The following is a 16,850-nucleotide window of genomic DNA, read 5'->3' on the forward strand; positions in this document are numbered from 1 at the left end:
TGGTCTATGAGTGACGATTAGCATTCTTTTTTGCCTTGGAACTGTGAGGAGGATTTCCTCTCCCACTACAAGCTCTACCACCCCAATGCTCCTCCTTGCCCCAGGACTGCCACCCAGAACTGTGACCCAGATCCAAGTACAGGCAAAGTAAGAGAATCCTGCACCAGCAAAGAGATCCCTGCAATCCCCCTCTTATCAGCCACTCAATATCCCCTCAGTCTGTGGGCCAAGAGCTCCAGAAGCAGCCAGTGCCCCAGGGTTGTGCCATGATTGGGGCTGGACAAAGCTCCTATCTCACTACAGTCAGACACACCTTTCCTACTGACCTTCTAAGTTGTCTTTGGTGCCTTGGGGTTGAGAAATCTGGAAACCACCACAGCTCCCCTTGATTCAATCCCCTGAGAGCTGCTCCAGTTTATCTGAGACCTTGCATGGCTCATCCTAAACTGCACTCCTCTCCCAGTCCAGTACAATAGATCTTTCCAATCAACCATCCAGGTTGTCTTGGGCTGGAAATTTGTTTAGCTCTATCTTTTTGTGGGTACTGCTGCTCTAGAACTTTTTTAGAGACATTTTTACAGGTATTTAGAAGGGTTTGGGGGAGAACTCAAGCAAGTCACTGCTTTTACTCTGCCATCTTGGCTCTGTCCCCCCCAACATTTAATCTTAATGCACCATATTCAGCCTTTGTCCTCCTTATTATTCCCCACTATATCACCTACATCACTCCCTCATAGAATCATTGATTTCAAACTGAGAGGGACCTTAGATGTCACTTAATCCAACCCTCTCATTTTACCAGTGGGGAAAACATCAGGGCTACATGGGGACTAGATAGTAGAACCAGGATTCAAAGCCAGGTCCTCTGACACAAGATCCAGTCCTCTCTCTTTGGAATTGGTTCTGCTTGTTATTTTTTCTCCCAACTTTTTATTAAAGCCATTTCCCACCTCTAAGTGTTTACTACTACACATTATTACACTCTATTACTACCCTGACCCAAGGATCTGCTCCTTATCTCTTCAGATTTTCTTAAATGGCTTTAGCTATATCAATCCCTGAACCCTACTCATTCTTATTTTTTTTTTGCTATTTAGATATATGATCTTATTAATTTGGGTGCTCCCCCCAGTATACAAATGAAGATGCATCCTTTGATGCATCCTCAGCCTGTACAGCTCTCTTCCATATCCTCTGCTAAATCTTCCACAAAAGATCCTCTCAACACTCTAGAGGACTTCCTCAAGATCTCTTAACATTGCTGGTATTGCCCCTTTGCAACATTGCTCTTTTATATGGAGCAGTTTGTTGTTAAGGCTTTTCAGAGTTCTATGAGAAGGCAACTCTGACTCAGAGTTCTGAGAAAGCTATTGCTCAGTTTTGTGTGTGACAAATTGCAGTTTACTGAAGTGATACGAGCACCAGAACTACTCTGTAATATGAGACAAATACAACTTACCTGATTATAGATAGAAAATGAGGATGTGGTTAATATCAATAAATTTAATTGTAGTTATTCACAGAGAAAATCAGAATTTGAACTCAGAAAGTTAACAGGAGAGAGACAGACAGAGAGAGAGAGAGAGAGAGAGAGAGAGTGAGAGTGAGAGTGAGGAAGGAAAGATTTCAGATCTATAACAGCTTCATTTGAAATTGAAAGATATTATAGTTGCTGTGAAGCAGTAAGTCATATGAACAGGGAAGCATATGATGTTGGAAGCGGAGAATCTGAGAAGTCAACCAGCTGTTCAACTGGTTTTGCTGGTATTTCCTACCCAATGAGGTGTTAGTCAAGCACAGCATAGATCAGCTTAGCTTCATAATAATGGAAGCATCTGTTCAACACAAAAGTTACATTCATCAAGGAATTTTTATGGTCTGCTCCCAAGACTGAGAAAAAGTACCAAAGTTTACTCTTACAGAGTTGTTAGCACTTGGGGTTTCAAACTCATACTCCTTCTTAGCAAGTTTCTGCAAATATGTCTCCATTCTCCCCAACAGATACTGAAAGCATTGGTGGGAAAGTGTCACTTGGGTTTCTATGTGGTTTATAATGTATTTATTTTTCATGCATTTGCTTTAATATATGAGTACTTTTTCTTTTGCCATGTTGATAAGTAAATTATTATGTTTAAGATTTTTAAATGTCATTGTGAGTGACTGGTTTTGTGTAAATAGAATTCATCAGTGAGGAGTGGAGAGCTAGAACAGTGTTTCCTCATGACAATGCCAAGATCCCCATGACAAGTGATCCTTCCCTTGGAACCTATACCTGTTGGTGAGAGAGCAGGTTTCTGTGAGGGAACCAGCCCAGAGAATGTCCACATGTCTTCTGTGAGAAGTTAGAGATTCTACAGTGTGTTTGGCCACCTCATCCACCCATTATACATGGCTAACAATGTGAGTCAAAAGGTCATTCACCACTTATCCCTTCCGCTATATGAGTATTCTATCTTTTTTACACTTGTATATCTATGTGTTGACATCTTTTACTCCACTTCTCCTATGTAATTGTTTGAATATATTGCAGCTTGTTCATGACTATCATGTAATTCTTTGCTGCCATTTGTAAAACCCTCAACCTTAACTCTTCAGAGACCATAGTTTTCTATTACCTACATACCTAAGGCATCATTGGAAGAATGTTGTCATTAAAAATTGGGCCTTTGTTTCTGGGAGAAAATTGAGAGGCAATAAAAAATCTGCAGTTTCCTAAAGGTGATATGTTCCCTTCTCTTATATCTGTTCAACTCTAGGTTCAGCTCATTGTTACTTCTCAACAACTGTCTAGGATATAGGTGATAAATCAGTTTTATTAGTTGTGTATCAAAATTTGGACAATAGGAACACTTCATCCACTTGTGGATAATTAGGACAAATGTTAGGGTGATTACTGATCTAGTTTAGGATGCTCTAAAAAAGTCTAGGGATAAATTCAATCAAAACTATCATCCTCAAATGGGGACATCTAGACAAATATATAGGGAATCTCTTTTCAATTTATATTCTGGGTTATACCTCCACCATGACAATGTCAAACACTTAGAGAAGTCAAATTTCAGAGAAGCTTTGGTGATCTGCTTATTCTCATTTGATATTATTAATCAGAGAATCTTTGAACCAAATGTACTGCCAGGCCACAATTGATATTTCTTTGAATAACACAAAATTTGACAATGCAGATTACAAAACATCAAATCATATTTAATGTAAGACAAATTCAGTTAAGGTGACACAAGGAAGCTTGTCATGGATTAACACATTACTATGTCATCTGTCTGCAGTTGCCTATGTTGTATGTAGGTATTACACATCTCTGCTGTGCAACATATTACTAGAAGATTTGTTATTTATTTTTAAAAAGCTCCCTTAACAAAATGGACAAAAAGAAGAATACTGTATCTGGAAATATTGACAATACTAAAAAAAAGTCTTGTTATTACATCAGAATAAAAATATGATGTAATTATATAGTAATGAGGAGGTCATAGTAATTCCAAAATCAGACAAGATGCCAGAATATTATAAAACATATAGGCAAAATATTTGGGTGGAGCCAAGATAGCAGATTAGAGGCAGAAATCCAGTTAAGCTCTCTCAGCATTCCCCTCCAAACAACTTTAAAATAACACCTCAAATCACATTTGGTTCAGACAACAAAAGATTAGTGCAAAACATTTTTCTGGCCTAAGGAAACTGAGAAGGTTGGCAGGAGAGGTCTGTGAAACCAGGGTGGAGGCCTGTCCAGAGTCCACACACACACACAGTGGCAACAATAGTGACAGTAGCAATAAAAGCTTTGGGAACTCTCAGCCAAGATATGGTAAAGGGGTTAGACAACTGGTCATGAAGATTATAGGAGACCATTTACCGGTACTGGGTACAGCTGGTATTAATTGGCAAATATGCCATTCTGGGTCTCAGTGTAAGGGTAGAAAAGAGTATTTGTCATTGGTCACAAGGGAGTAGGGGCCCTAGTTATAGATCCAGGGCCAAGAGGATCACTAGTGTTTATGGCTGCAGGGGAACAGAGAGCTTTCCTGCACATAGACCAGAATACAGATGAAGAGATAAGTGACCACATGTCCCTCAAGATTACCTCACCTTAGAACACCAAAAACTTGCAGACTGTCAGAACTTGCTCTAAAAATTACAGCATAAAAAGCCTGAAGCTTTTAACAGTCCTTCCCTACTCTCGGGTGAGCAAAGTAAAGTTTGAATAAAAAGTTCAAATTCAATAAATATCCTGGAAAAATGAGCAAACAACAAAAAAGAACTTGTCCATAAAAAGCCACTATGGTAGCAGGGAAAACCAAGATACAAACTCAGAAGATAACAATGTGAAAATAGCTACAAAGTCTGAAAGAAAAACGCCAATTGGACACAAGTTCAACAAGTATTCCTGGAAGAGTAATTGAAAGAGATAAAAGTGGTAGAAGAAAAACTTGGAAAAAGAAATTAGAATGATGCAATAAAATTTTGAAAAGATAATTAACAGCTTGGTAGAATGGGCACAACAATACTGAAGAAAGCATTATTTTAAGAAACAGAATTGGCCTAATAGTAAAAGAGATACAAAAAATCACTGAAGAAAATAACTTCTTAAAAAAAAAAACAGAATTGGCTAAATGGAAAATGAGGCACAGTAGCTCACTGAAGAAAATAATTCCTTAAAAATTAGAATTGGGCCAGTGGAAGCTGATGATTCTGTGAGACATCAAGAAAAAATAAAATAAAGTCAGAAGAATGGAAAAAAATAGAAGAAAATGTAAATTATCTCATTGGAAAATCAACTGACCTCGAAAATAGATCAAGGAGAAATAATCTAAAAATTATTGGACAACCTGAAAAATCATGATTTTAAAAAGATCCTAGACTCTTATTTCAAGAAATTATAAAAGAAAACTGTTTCAATATCTTAGATACAAGGATAAAATAGAAATATGAAAAATATACTGATCACCTCCTAAAAGAGATCCCAAAATGAAAACTCATGGGAATATTACAGCCAAATTTCAGACCTCCCGGTTCAAAGATATTCCAAGTAACTAGAAAGAAATAATTCAAATACCATGGTGCCACAGGCAGGATCTCACAAGCTTTAACAGATTATGCATTAAAGCAGAGGGCTTGGAATTTAATATTCTGTAAGGCAAAGGAGCTAGGATTACAAGCAAGAATAATCTACCCAGAAAACAGTAAATCCTTCAAGGGAAAGATGGATATTAAATGAAACAGGAGGCTTTCAAGCATTCCTAATGAAAAGATCAGAGCTAAACAGAAAATCTGACATTCAAACAGAAGACTCAAGAGAAGCATGTAAAGGTTAAACATGAAAGAGTAACCATAAGGGATCTCAAAAAAATGAAGGCATGAGAAAGAGGGATGCACTGGGAGGAGGGAGAAGGAAGAGGTAGAATTGTAAAAAAAAATTTGTCACATAAAAGAGGTACACAAGGGAGAGTTTTTACTGTGAAAGGGGAAAATGGGATGGGGTGAGGTGGTGGGCAATGCTTGAACCTCAGTCATTATAATTGGTTCAAAGAGGGAAGAACATATGTGTGTATACATACATATATACACATATACATACGTATTCATACGTACAGTTGTGTATAGAAATCTTTCTTACCCAATAAGGAAATACACAGGGAAGAAGGTAAGAGAAAGTGGGTAGGGATTATAAAAGGGAAGACAGATTAGGGGAGGCAGTAGTTAGAAACAAATTTTTCTTTTGAGGAGGGACAGGATAGAAAGAGAAGAAGAAACAGATAAAAATGGGATGGAAAGAAATACACAGTTAGTAATTATAACTATGAATGTGAATGAAATGGAAGTAGATTGCGGAATAGAATAGAAAAAAGAATCCAAAATATATTGTTTATAGGAAGCACTTGAAACAGAAATGATCCAAGATAATCCCAAAGGACTCATGATGAAAAATTGTGTCCACCTCCAGAAACAGAACTGATGAACTCGGGGGAACAAATTGAAGTATAATTTTCTCACTTTGTTTTTCTTGCTTTTTAAAAATATATAGTATGGCTAATATGGAAATATATTTTGCATGATTTCACATGTAAAATTGATATCATATTGCTTGCCTTCTCAGTGAGTATGAGAGGGTACAAGAGGGAGGGAAAGAATTTGGAACTCAATATTTAAAAAGAAAAGAATGTCAAAAACAAACAAATACTCAAAACATATAGATAAAATAAAAGATAAAGGTAAATTTTATCAACTTTTTGTGGTTTGCAAACAACTACAAAGAACATGAAGTTTAAAGTGATAGAAATAGAGTCTTTTAGCTCTATGGATAAAAATTGGAATAAAAAATACATTTTTCTTATCAGAGCAGCCATTCAGCTGCTTCAAGTTTATTTAAGACAGTGAATGAAAATGGAAATAAAATGGAATTTGAAGAAACTTTTATTGAAAGATTTGGTTGGTTCAAGATGGTGGAGTAAAGGCCCCAGGGACTCACCTGAGCTCTCTCCCAAACCCCTCCACATACCTTTTAAAAATGACTCTAAACAAATTATAGAGCAGCAGAACCCACAAAAAGACAGTGAAAAAAATTTCCAGCCCATACAATTTGGAAGGTTGACTGGAAAGATCTGTTCTACCAGGGTGAGAGAGGAGTTCAGTCCAGTGCAGTCCATGCCAGCACAACTCCAGCCACATAAAACTAGGAGCAGGCCTTGGAAGCCACTGAATCAACAGTGGCAGCGGTGGCTGCTTCCGAAGCTCTCAGCCCACAGACAGTAAGGGGGTTAAACAACTGGTCAGAAGGAGATTATGGTGCTATTTTTGCTAGCACTGAGGCAAGACTCTATTGCTTTGCTCATAGTCATATCCAGGTCCTGAGCAGCCGTCCCAGGATGAGAAGCAGCACTATCACATCAGAATTTGTGGGCCCAGCGGAGTGGGGACCATCCTCACAGTTCTAGGGCAGAAAAGAGTGCTTGTGGTCACTCACAGACCAGAGCGCAAGTCAGCAGATTAGTAAATACCTCTCCTTAGATCATACCACCTTAGAACAACTGAAAATGTACAGGCCCCTACAAGTATCTCTGAAAATAGCTGCACAAAATACCTGAAGTTTGGGACAGTGCACCCTCCATCCTGGAAGCAGAGCCCTACTTTAACAAAGAGTTAAAAGTAAAGTAATAGACTGAGGAAATGAGCAAACAAGGGGGGAAAAACAAAAAACCTCTGACTCTAGAAAGTTACTGTGGTGACAATGAAGACCAAAATGCGCACCCATAAGAAAACAACAAAGTCAAAGCTCCTACATCCAAAGCCTCCAAGGAAAATATGAACTGGTCTCAGGCCATGAAAGCACTCAATTTTTTTTTTAAATCAAGTAAGAGAGATAGAGGAAAAATTGGGAAGAGAAATGAGAATGATGCAAGAAAATTATGAAAAATGAGTCAACAGCTTGGTGAAGGAGACACACACACACCAAAAAAACAAAAAATTCTGAAGAAAATAACACCTTAAAAACAGACTAGACCAAATGGCAAAAAAGGTACAAAAAGCCAGTGAGGAGAAGAATGCCTTAAAAAGCAAAATTGGCCTAATGGAAAAGGAGGTCCAAAGGCTCACTGAAGAAAATAATTCCTTAGAAATTAGAATGCATCAAACAGAAGCTAATGGCTTTATAAGAAATCAAGAGGGGCAGCTAGGTGGTGCAGTGGATTGAGCACCAGCCCTGGATTCAGAAGGACCTGAGTTCAAATCCAGCCTCAGACACATAATGCTTACTAGTTGTGTGACCTTGGGCAAGTTACTTAACCCCCATTTCCCCCCCCCCCAAAAAAGGGAAAGAAATCAAGAGACAATAAAACAAAACCAAAAGAATGAAAAAATGGAAGATGATATAAAATATCTCCTTGGAAAAACAACTGACCTAGAACACAGATCCAGGAGTGATAATTTAAAAATTATTGGACTATATGAAATACATAATAAAAAAAAGATCCTAGACATCATCTTTCAAGAAATTATCAAGGAAAACTGCCCTGATATTCTAGAACCAGAGGGTAAAATAGAAATTGGAAGATTCCACTGATCACCTATTGAAAGGGATCCCAAAATGAAAACTCCAAGGTATATCATATCTAATTCCAGAGTTCTCACATCAAGAAGGATATATTGCAAGCAGTCAGAAGGAAACAATTTATGTATTGTGGAGCCACGGTTAGGGTATCACAAGAGTTAGTAGCTTCTATATTAAAGAATCAGGGGGCTTGGAATATAATATTCCAGAGAGCAAAGGACCTAGGATTAAAACAAAGAATCACCTATCCAGCATAACTCAGTATAATCCTTCAGGGGAAAAAAATGGACATTCAATGAGATAGAGAATTTTCAAGAATTCTTGAAGAAAAGACCAGAATTGAATAGAAAATTTGATTTTCAAATGCAAGACACAAAAGAAGCATAAAAAGGTAAACATGAAAGGGAAATCGTAAGGGACTTAATAAGGTTAAACCCATTTACATTCCTACATGGAAAGATGATGTTTGTAACTCATAAGACCTTTCTCATTATTAGGGTAGTTAGAAGGAGTATATATAGATGGCACAGATGTGAGTTGAATATGAAGGAATGATATTCTAAAAAATAAAATTAAGGGGTGAAATAGGAATGTAGTGGGAGGAAGAGAAGGGGAGAGGTAGAATGTGGTAAATTATCTCACACAGAAGAGACAAGAAAAAGTTTTTTCAGTGGAAGGGAAGAAGGGAAGTGAGTGAACCATACTCTCATCAGAACTGTCTCAAAGAAGAAATAACATGGACACTCAATTGGGTATAGAAGTCAATCTTACCCTACAGGAAAGTAGGAGGGGAAGGGGATAAGAGAAGTGGGGGGGGGTGATAGAAGGGAGGGCAGATTAGGGGAAGGGATAATCAGAAGCAAAACACTTTTGAGGAGGGGCATGGTGAAAGGAGAGAGAGAATAAAATAAATAGGGGTGGGGGAATAGGATAGATGGAAATATAATTATCAACAGTAACTGAAAAAAAATCTAAACCAAGTTTCTCTGATAAAGGCCTCATTTCTCAAAAATATGGAGAACTGAGTCCAATTAATAAAAATAAGATCCATTCCCCAATTGATAAATCATCAAAAGTTATGATCAGTTTTCAGATGAAGTAACCAAAGCTATCTATTGCCATATGAAAAAAAAAATATTCTTACTCTCTATTGATTGGAGAAATGCAATTAAAACAATACTGAGGTATTACCTCATACCTATTAGATTGTCTAATAGGAAAAAAAAAGATAAATGACAAATGTTGGAGGGAATGTGGGAAAAAATGAGACATTAATGCACTGTTGGTGGAGTTGTGAAGATGCAACCATTCTGTAAAGCAATTTGGAACTATGTCCAAAGGGCTATAAAACCATGCATATCCTTTGACCTAGCAATACCACCACTAGGTCTCTATCCAAAAAGAGATTTTAAAAAAGGAAAAGGATCTATATGTACAAAAATATTTATAGGAGGCATTATCTGGGGGCAAAGAATTAGAAATTGAGGGGATGTCCATCAATTGGAAAATGACTTGACAAGTTGTGGTATGTGATTATGTTGGAATACTATTGTGCTATAAGAAATGATGACCAAATCCTCTCAGAAAATCCTGGAAAGGCTTGCATGGGCTGATACAAGGTGAAATGTACTGTGTACAAGTAACAACAATATTGCAAGATGAGCAGTTGTGAATGACTTAGTCATTCTCAGCAATACAATCATCCAAGACAACTCTGAAGGATTTGTGATGAAAAAATGCTGTCCATCCCCAGAGAAAGAACTGATGGTATCTGAATACAGATTGAAGTATACCCTTTTTTACTTTATTTTTCTTGAGTTTTTTGTCTGTTTTCTTTCACAACTTGAATATTATATGTGTGTGTGTGTGTGTGTTTTACATGGCTACACATGTATGGCCTATATTGAACTGCTTACCTTCTCAATGAGGGGGGTGGGGAAGGAGGAAAGGAGAGAATTTGGAACTCAAAGTTTTAAAAACAAATGTTAAAAATTGTTTTTAAAGGTAACTGGGGAAAATTTTAAAAAAATAAAAATCAAAAATTGGTTGGTTTAATCATTTTAAAAATTAAGTTCTGTTGCATAAGATAATGTAAGAGGTGGCCTGTGTAGATGAAGATGTATCAGCTAAACATCCTAATGTTTTAAAGAAAATAATATAAGAAGCTGTATTCACTGATGAATAAATTTTTAATGTGGATGAACCACTTTTTTTTTCTATGAAGGGATACCTTTTATAACTTACGCTTCTAAGAAAGAAAAAGGAATCACATAGTACTTTTATTGGGAGGTAATAGAGAAAGAGATTTTGAATTAAGAGACAAATTGTTAAATTAAAATCAATGCATATTAATTAATCTCAAAATTCTCATGGTCTGGGAAGTTACAACCATTGATCACTTTCATTTCTTTGGTGGTCAAAAAAGAAACCAGGAATGACCAAAACAATTTCTGAAGACTGTTATTTTAACCTGGCTATTGAAAAATATTGCAAGGCCATAAAGATTGAATTTAAAGTATCATTGATTTTATATAATGTCTCAGTCATCCAACTAAACTCTGCTCATTGAGTGAAGATGTCAGCATGCAACTTTGCTTGAGATATGGGTAAAATTCTTCACTCGTACCAGCCTATTTATGGAGATTTAAAGAAAAAGATGACAGTTCAACCTATGCTGCTAAAATAAGTGACAATAATGTCATTTTCATAATATTTTCAATGTAGGATTATCACTAACTACAATATTCAAAAATTCTAAATGTTGTTTTATGAGTACTTTGTAATAAACTTAAACCAGAAATACACATTACTTGTATTTTGCCATTATATTATATTGACATGCAGTTAAAATTTATTTTAAAATTTCTTCATTGCATGTTTCCATTGAATTGAAACCAATTACCTTATTTAATATAATTATAACTTTGAATAATGTAAATTTGATATAATGTGAGCATTTTGTGTAATTTATTATTTGTACCAATCAGGTCTTAGCTTTATATCTTTATTTTTTACATTTTTGAGAAAATCTTATATTATTTTTCATGTACATGAAACACCTTCTTGGAGGAAAGACTTTAAACCAGCATTTTGTTCTTCCTATTGAAATTTCATTTTGTAGTCAACAAATAAAAAAATCACAGCAAGATCATGTAGTCTTTACATGTTTCAGGGAATTGTCTAACTGTAAGGAAAGTATCTGCTAGAGCCTATTATTCTTTCCTCAAACCTTCATCAAGGATATCCTCAAAAAGCATATGTGTATTATTCTTAGGAAAACAAAATTGTAGAGATAGTAAATTATGTATATAATAGTTTTTTATATTTTCTAATTTTCTTTTTCTGTAATAAGTTTTAAGGTTTATTTTTTTCTCCCTCAAATTTCTGATATCCTGTCCTCCTTCAAATGCATCGATAATCAATCTCTCAGTGCTTTGAAAATTGTGTCACCTCCAGCATGGACTTCCTCTCTGCATATTTGATCAAGTCCAGTTGCCTTTCCCATCTTTGTTATCTTCAGTGCTATTTTTGTTCCCTCATTTAGCACATCTATGATTATAATGTTAGATCCCAAGTATGGTGGCTCAACATAAGAGATGAAAATAAGTTATGAAAATCTTTACAGTTCTTGTGTTTGTTCTCTATTCAATTTCATCCCTAGGCTCTTTTGGGATGACTATTTATCTGAGTCTTTTTTTCAAGCTTCCTCTAAAATTGTTTTCCCTCTGTTGCTTCTCATTGCATAGCAATAATAATAATAGTAATAATATAATTATAATTATAAATAATAGAAAAGGAGGAAGAGGAGGAGAGTTAACATTAATATGGTTCTTTAGAGTTTGCAAACCGCTTTACATATGTTATCTTATTTAATCCTCAGGACAGGTGATAGTATTATCCCCATTTTGCAGATGAGGAAATTGAGCCTATATTGCTTAAAATCTTCCACTATATTTCTCTGCAAATTTTGTTTTGGCTTCCAGGTTTCTCTATTTGGTAAAGAGATAACTTTTTGTTGCTGAATGAAGCAGTTTCTAGGATCTTTGGCATTTGGAAAATTGATTAGTTACGCTTCTTTAGGAAATGGTTATAGTCTGCATCAATGTCCATTAATTTGTATATCTCTCATCTTTCAATGGCAATGTCTCATTTAAATAGGTCAAGTTAGAGTCACCTCAATTTCAAAACATACATTCACATTTTATTATTTTTTCTAGTTTTGTATTGACTTTAATCTTACTCTAATAAAATTGTATTGACCTTAATCTTATTCTAATAATCTTACCCTAACAAAACAATAATCTTACTCTAATAATCTAATAATTAATGTAATAAGTCATCTGACTATTAAAAAAACAAATAATTCAGAAATGACTTTCACATTGAGCAGTAATATTATGGCTATTAAAATATAATCGATGTCATCTTTGACATTATTTGGTGTACTCCATATCTAGCACCTCATGAATTCTGTAAGAAAATATTCATATTATATGGGTACAAAGCTTCTAAATATTCTGAAAGCTTTTTGGCAAATTCACATTTCTTACTCTTAAAACATATTTTCTGACATATTTCTCACTCTTTCCTAATGCCAATCTTTGTATTAAAGTAGTTGTATATGAAAGTATATGGTGATTTAATTTAGAGAATATTATTCATTTCTTTATAGGATTTCTATACCTCCTAATCTTCTGTAACAGACATTGGTACAAATGCCCCTCCTCTCTACTCACAATTATTTTTCTTTGTGTTTTTTTTTACTAACTTTTTTTTGTTATTACTACAATATGAGCTGGTAAGATGTCATACAGAATGTTGCTTCTTGTTGCTCTTAGATGCATAATAAAACCAACTCAGTCAACTCCCTTATCTCTCCTAGGAGAATCTATAACCTTTCCTTCCAGTTAGCTGGAAACTAGTTTAATCTTCTGGTTAAATGTATAAAGAATGTCATGATTGATACCACTTAATACCCTCCGGTGCTTTTACATCCCATCCACTCTCCTCTGGCCTCACGTTCTTCTTTTTCAGTTTTTAACCTACGATTAACCAGTTTAACTGTATGCCATCATCTTCTTTCAAATCCCTTGCCCCCTTTTCCTAGCACTTGATTCACAGCTTGATAGACCCTAACCTTGTATTACTCTCACCATCTGCTTCCTTCATTGCTAATCACATGCTGCGAAATGGAACTGGCGGAAGTCATTCAATCTCACTGATTCAGTCTATTACAAATTTATCTCAAGTGGACTCTCAATGAATCAAGGCAGTTTTATCCATCACTTGTTCCCTATCTTACTATACAAACCTACTTTTCTTTCCTTAAGGTTTCCACACCACCCTTACCCTGACCCTCTCAGCTAGAGAACTTTGCCTTAGCCTGTATAGAGAAAATAGAAGCAATTGACCATGAGCTGCCTCTTTTTTCTCTTCTCTACATCTCATAACCCATTGATTTTATCTCCACTATGTTATCTTCATTTACTCTGGTCTCTAAAGAAGAGACTCTCTCAACTCCTTTCTATGTACTAGTTCCTTCCCTGCTCATTTCTGCATGCTTAAAAAATCCTCATTCAATTACATTGAAACATATTTTTCAGACATGGGCAATGAGGGAATTTGTTTCCACTATGCGTATTTGTTACAAGAATTTTTCTTTCTTTCTCTTTTTTTTGTATTTATTTAGTATTTTATTTTTCCAAAATTACATGTACAACAATTTGAGGGAGAGCTCAGGTGAGTCTCTGCCTTTATTCCACCATCTTGGCTCCACCTTCAGCTTCTTTCTTTTTCAATTAAGGAGGTTGAGGTGAGAGGGACAGAAGAGGAATTTTTCTTAGTTGAAGAAAAGAATTAATTTAATTTTTAAAAATCACCAGATCCTATTTTCTCCTCAGGCTATAATCCTGTATCTCTACTCCACTTTACAATTAACTCCAGAAATAGCTTTCTATATTCTTTGGTTCCCACTTTCTCTCCTGTTATTTACATCTTTAACCCTTTGCAATATGGATTCCCATCTCATCACTCAGTCGAAACTGTTGTCTCAGAAGTTACAACTGACTTCTTACTTGCCAAATCCAATGGCTTTTTCTCCGTCCTCATACTTCTTGGCCTCTGCAGCATTTCATGATATTGACTACCCTTCCCTGCTAGCTATTCTCTCTCCTTGAAGTGTCATTGACATCCTTCTCTCTTGGTTCTCCTGCCAACCTGATTGCTCTCTCTCTGTCTCCTTTGCAGGTACATAATCCATATCCTGCCCCACCCCCCTTCTATGTAGACTCTAGGCTAGGCTCTATCCTGAGTCCTCTTCTCTTTTCTTTCCATACTCTCTTATCTGGTAATCTCCTCTGCTGAGGTTAATCTTGAAGTTAGAATCATGTTGATAATCTTTTCTGCTCTTTTGGGTTGTTATCATCTCAATGTATATGCTTCCCTGATTCATAATCCAGCCTTAGTCTCTTACCTGGGCTCAAGTACTACTTCAAATTGGACGGCCCATATATATTTCAAACTCTACATATCTAAGAAAAATGTTATATATATATATATATATAGATATAGATATATAGATATAAAATGCACACATACATATATATTTATATGTGCATGTGTATACACATATACACATATACATATATCTACACATACACACACATATATACATATATGTATATATTCATGTGTATATATCCCCCAAAGTCCATACTTTTACAGTTTCCCAGTTCTGTTAAGGAAATAACCATCCTTCAAGTCACTTGGTTCACAACCTTGGTGTCATCCTCAACTTCTCATGTCCACCCCAGACATCTAAATAGTTGCCAAGACTTGTCTTCTCTCCACAACATCTCTTATGTTTTCCTCCTCTCTACTCATAAAGACACAACACTATTGAGGGCCTCATCCCCTCTTGTCTGGACTATTGCAACAACCTTCTTAACTTCAGTCTCTCCCCTTGCTAAATTATCCTCCACATAACTGCTAAAGAGATTTTCCTACATCACAGATTTGACCAGGTCACATCCCTTCTTATAGCTGCTTTAGACTGTCGCCTATAGGATCAAATATAAATGTCTCCCCTTTTTTTAATTTCAAGCCCCTCACAGCCTAACTCCAACCTAGCTTTTCAATCTTCTTATGCATTACCCACTTCCAGCCATACTGTCCTACCCACATACATATGAAACTCTATCTCCTATCTCTATACCCTTGTATTAACTTCCCCCCTCACTAGAATGCAATCTCTCTCTACTTCAGTTTATTAGAGTCCCTAATTTCCTTCAAAAGTTAATTCAATCACCCCTTTCAACATGAGGCCATCACAGCTGCTAGTGCTGCCCCTTCCCTAACTCACCTTCCCCAAATTAACCATTCTGTGTCAGGTACTGCGCTAAGCCCTGAGAATACAAAGAAAAGCAAAAGCCAGTACCAGCTCTCAAGGAATTCCTTGGTTTTTGTTTACCTAAAGAATATATATACTCTGTAAATTATACCTATTATTGTTGGTTAGGCCTTCACTGAGGCCCCCAGGAAGAGTATAGTTTACACAGTCTTAGTAATATAATTTCACCTACAAAGAAAAAGGCTCCCTGAACCTTGTCCCACCTATAAATACCTCTTTTATCCTATGAACACCCCCAATACCACAATTATTGCTTCATTTTTTTGGTTTAAACCTTCTTGTCCCTAGTCATAATATAAATACCCCAACACAGGTCACACATGAAAGCTAAACAGTCACTAACAAATCTGGATAAAAGAAGTTTACAGCAGTCTTTTTTGACTATACATTTTAATAGTAGAAAAGAATGAGAGACTAGTAATTAGAAGAGCATAGGCAAAGTGAACTGATGTGGATCAAGAGTTGACATCATGGAGGAAAGGGTTCTTAACCTTGAGTCTAAGGGTAATTTCAGGGGGTCTATAAACTTGGATAGGGAGAAAACATTGCATTTTTTATTTACAGTGAACTCTATCTAAAATTTAGCATTTCCTTCAATTATTTAAAGAATATTAGACTCAGAAGGGGTCAGTAGGTCAATAGGCTTTACCAGACCACCAAAAGGGTCCAAGACACACAAAAAAAGATTAAGATCCTTTGGTTTAAGGGGAGAAAAAGAGCATAGGAAGAAACATAAAGCCATTGAATTATAGAGCCGTAAGGGACCTTGGAGCAGATTTATTCCAACTGATTTTTTTTTCTGAATTAAGTAAACCTTTATTAAGCACTGACAAAGTTTAAAGCAGAGAGTAGCCTCAGTCAGAAAGACTTGGGTTCAAGGGCCACCTGTAACATCTTGCCTGGGACTACCTTGGGCAAGTCACAACTTCTCAGTGCTCCATGTAACTCTCACACTTTAGAACTCGTAGAACAGTGGCTGACCTGCATTGGTAAAAGAATTTCCTTAAGAGGGAGCACCCGATACCAATTAAATCACATATCCAAACAAACCAACCCAAGATTGTAAGGTACTGTTCTAGGCTTTAAAGATACAAAGATAAAAAACTAAATAATCTCCTCTCTCAAGGAGCTAATATTCTATATTTATTGACATAAATTAATTAGTCAGCAAGTCAATAAACATTTATTAAGCACCTGCTATGTTTCAGGCAATCAATAAATGTTTATTAAGCATCTACTATGTGACAAGTACTGTTTGAAGGACTTAATCAAGAAAACTATTTTTAGCTAGTTCTGAACCTAACTATACCATTATCTAGTACGCATTTCTTCACTTTGTTCCATAAGGGTAACAGGTTTTGCAGTGGAGAGAGAACCGGA

Source organism: Vombatus ursinus, unplaced genomic scaffold (genome assembly GCF_900497805.2).
Source record: "Vombatus ursinus unplaced genomic scaffold, bare-nosed wombat genome assembly UNPS02005659.1, whole genome shotgun sequence".
NCBI classification, from domain to species: Eukaryota; Metazoa; Chordata; class Mammalia; order Diprotodontia; family Vombatidae; genus Vombatus; species Vombatus ursinus.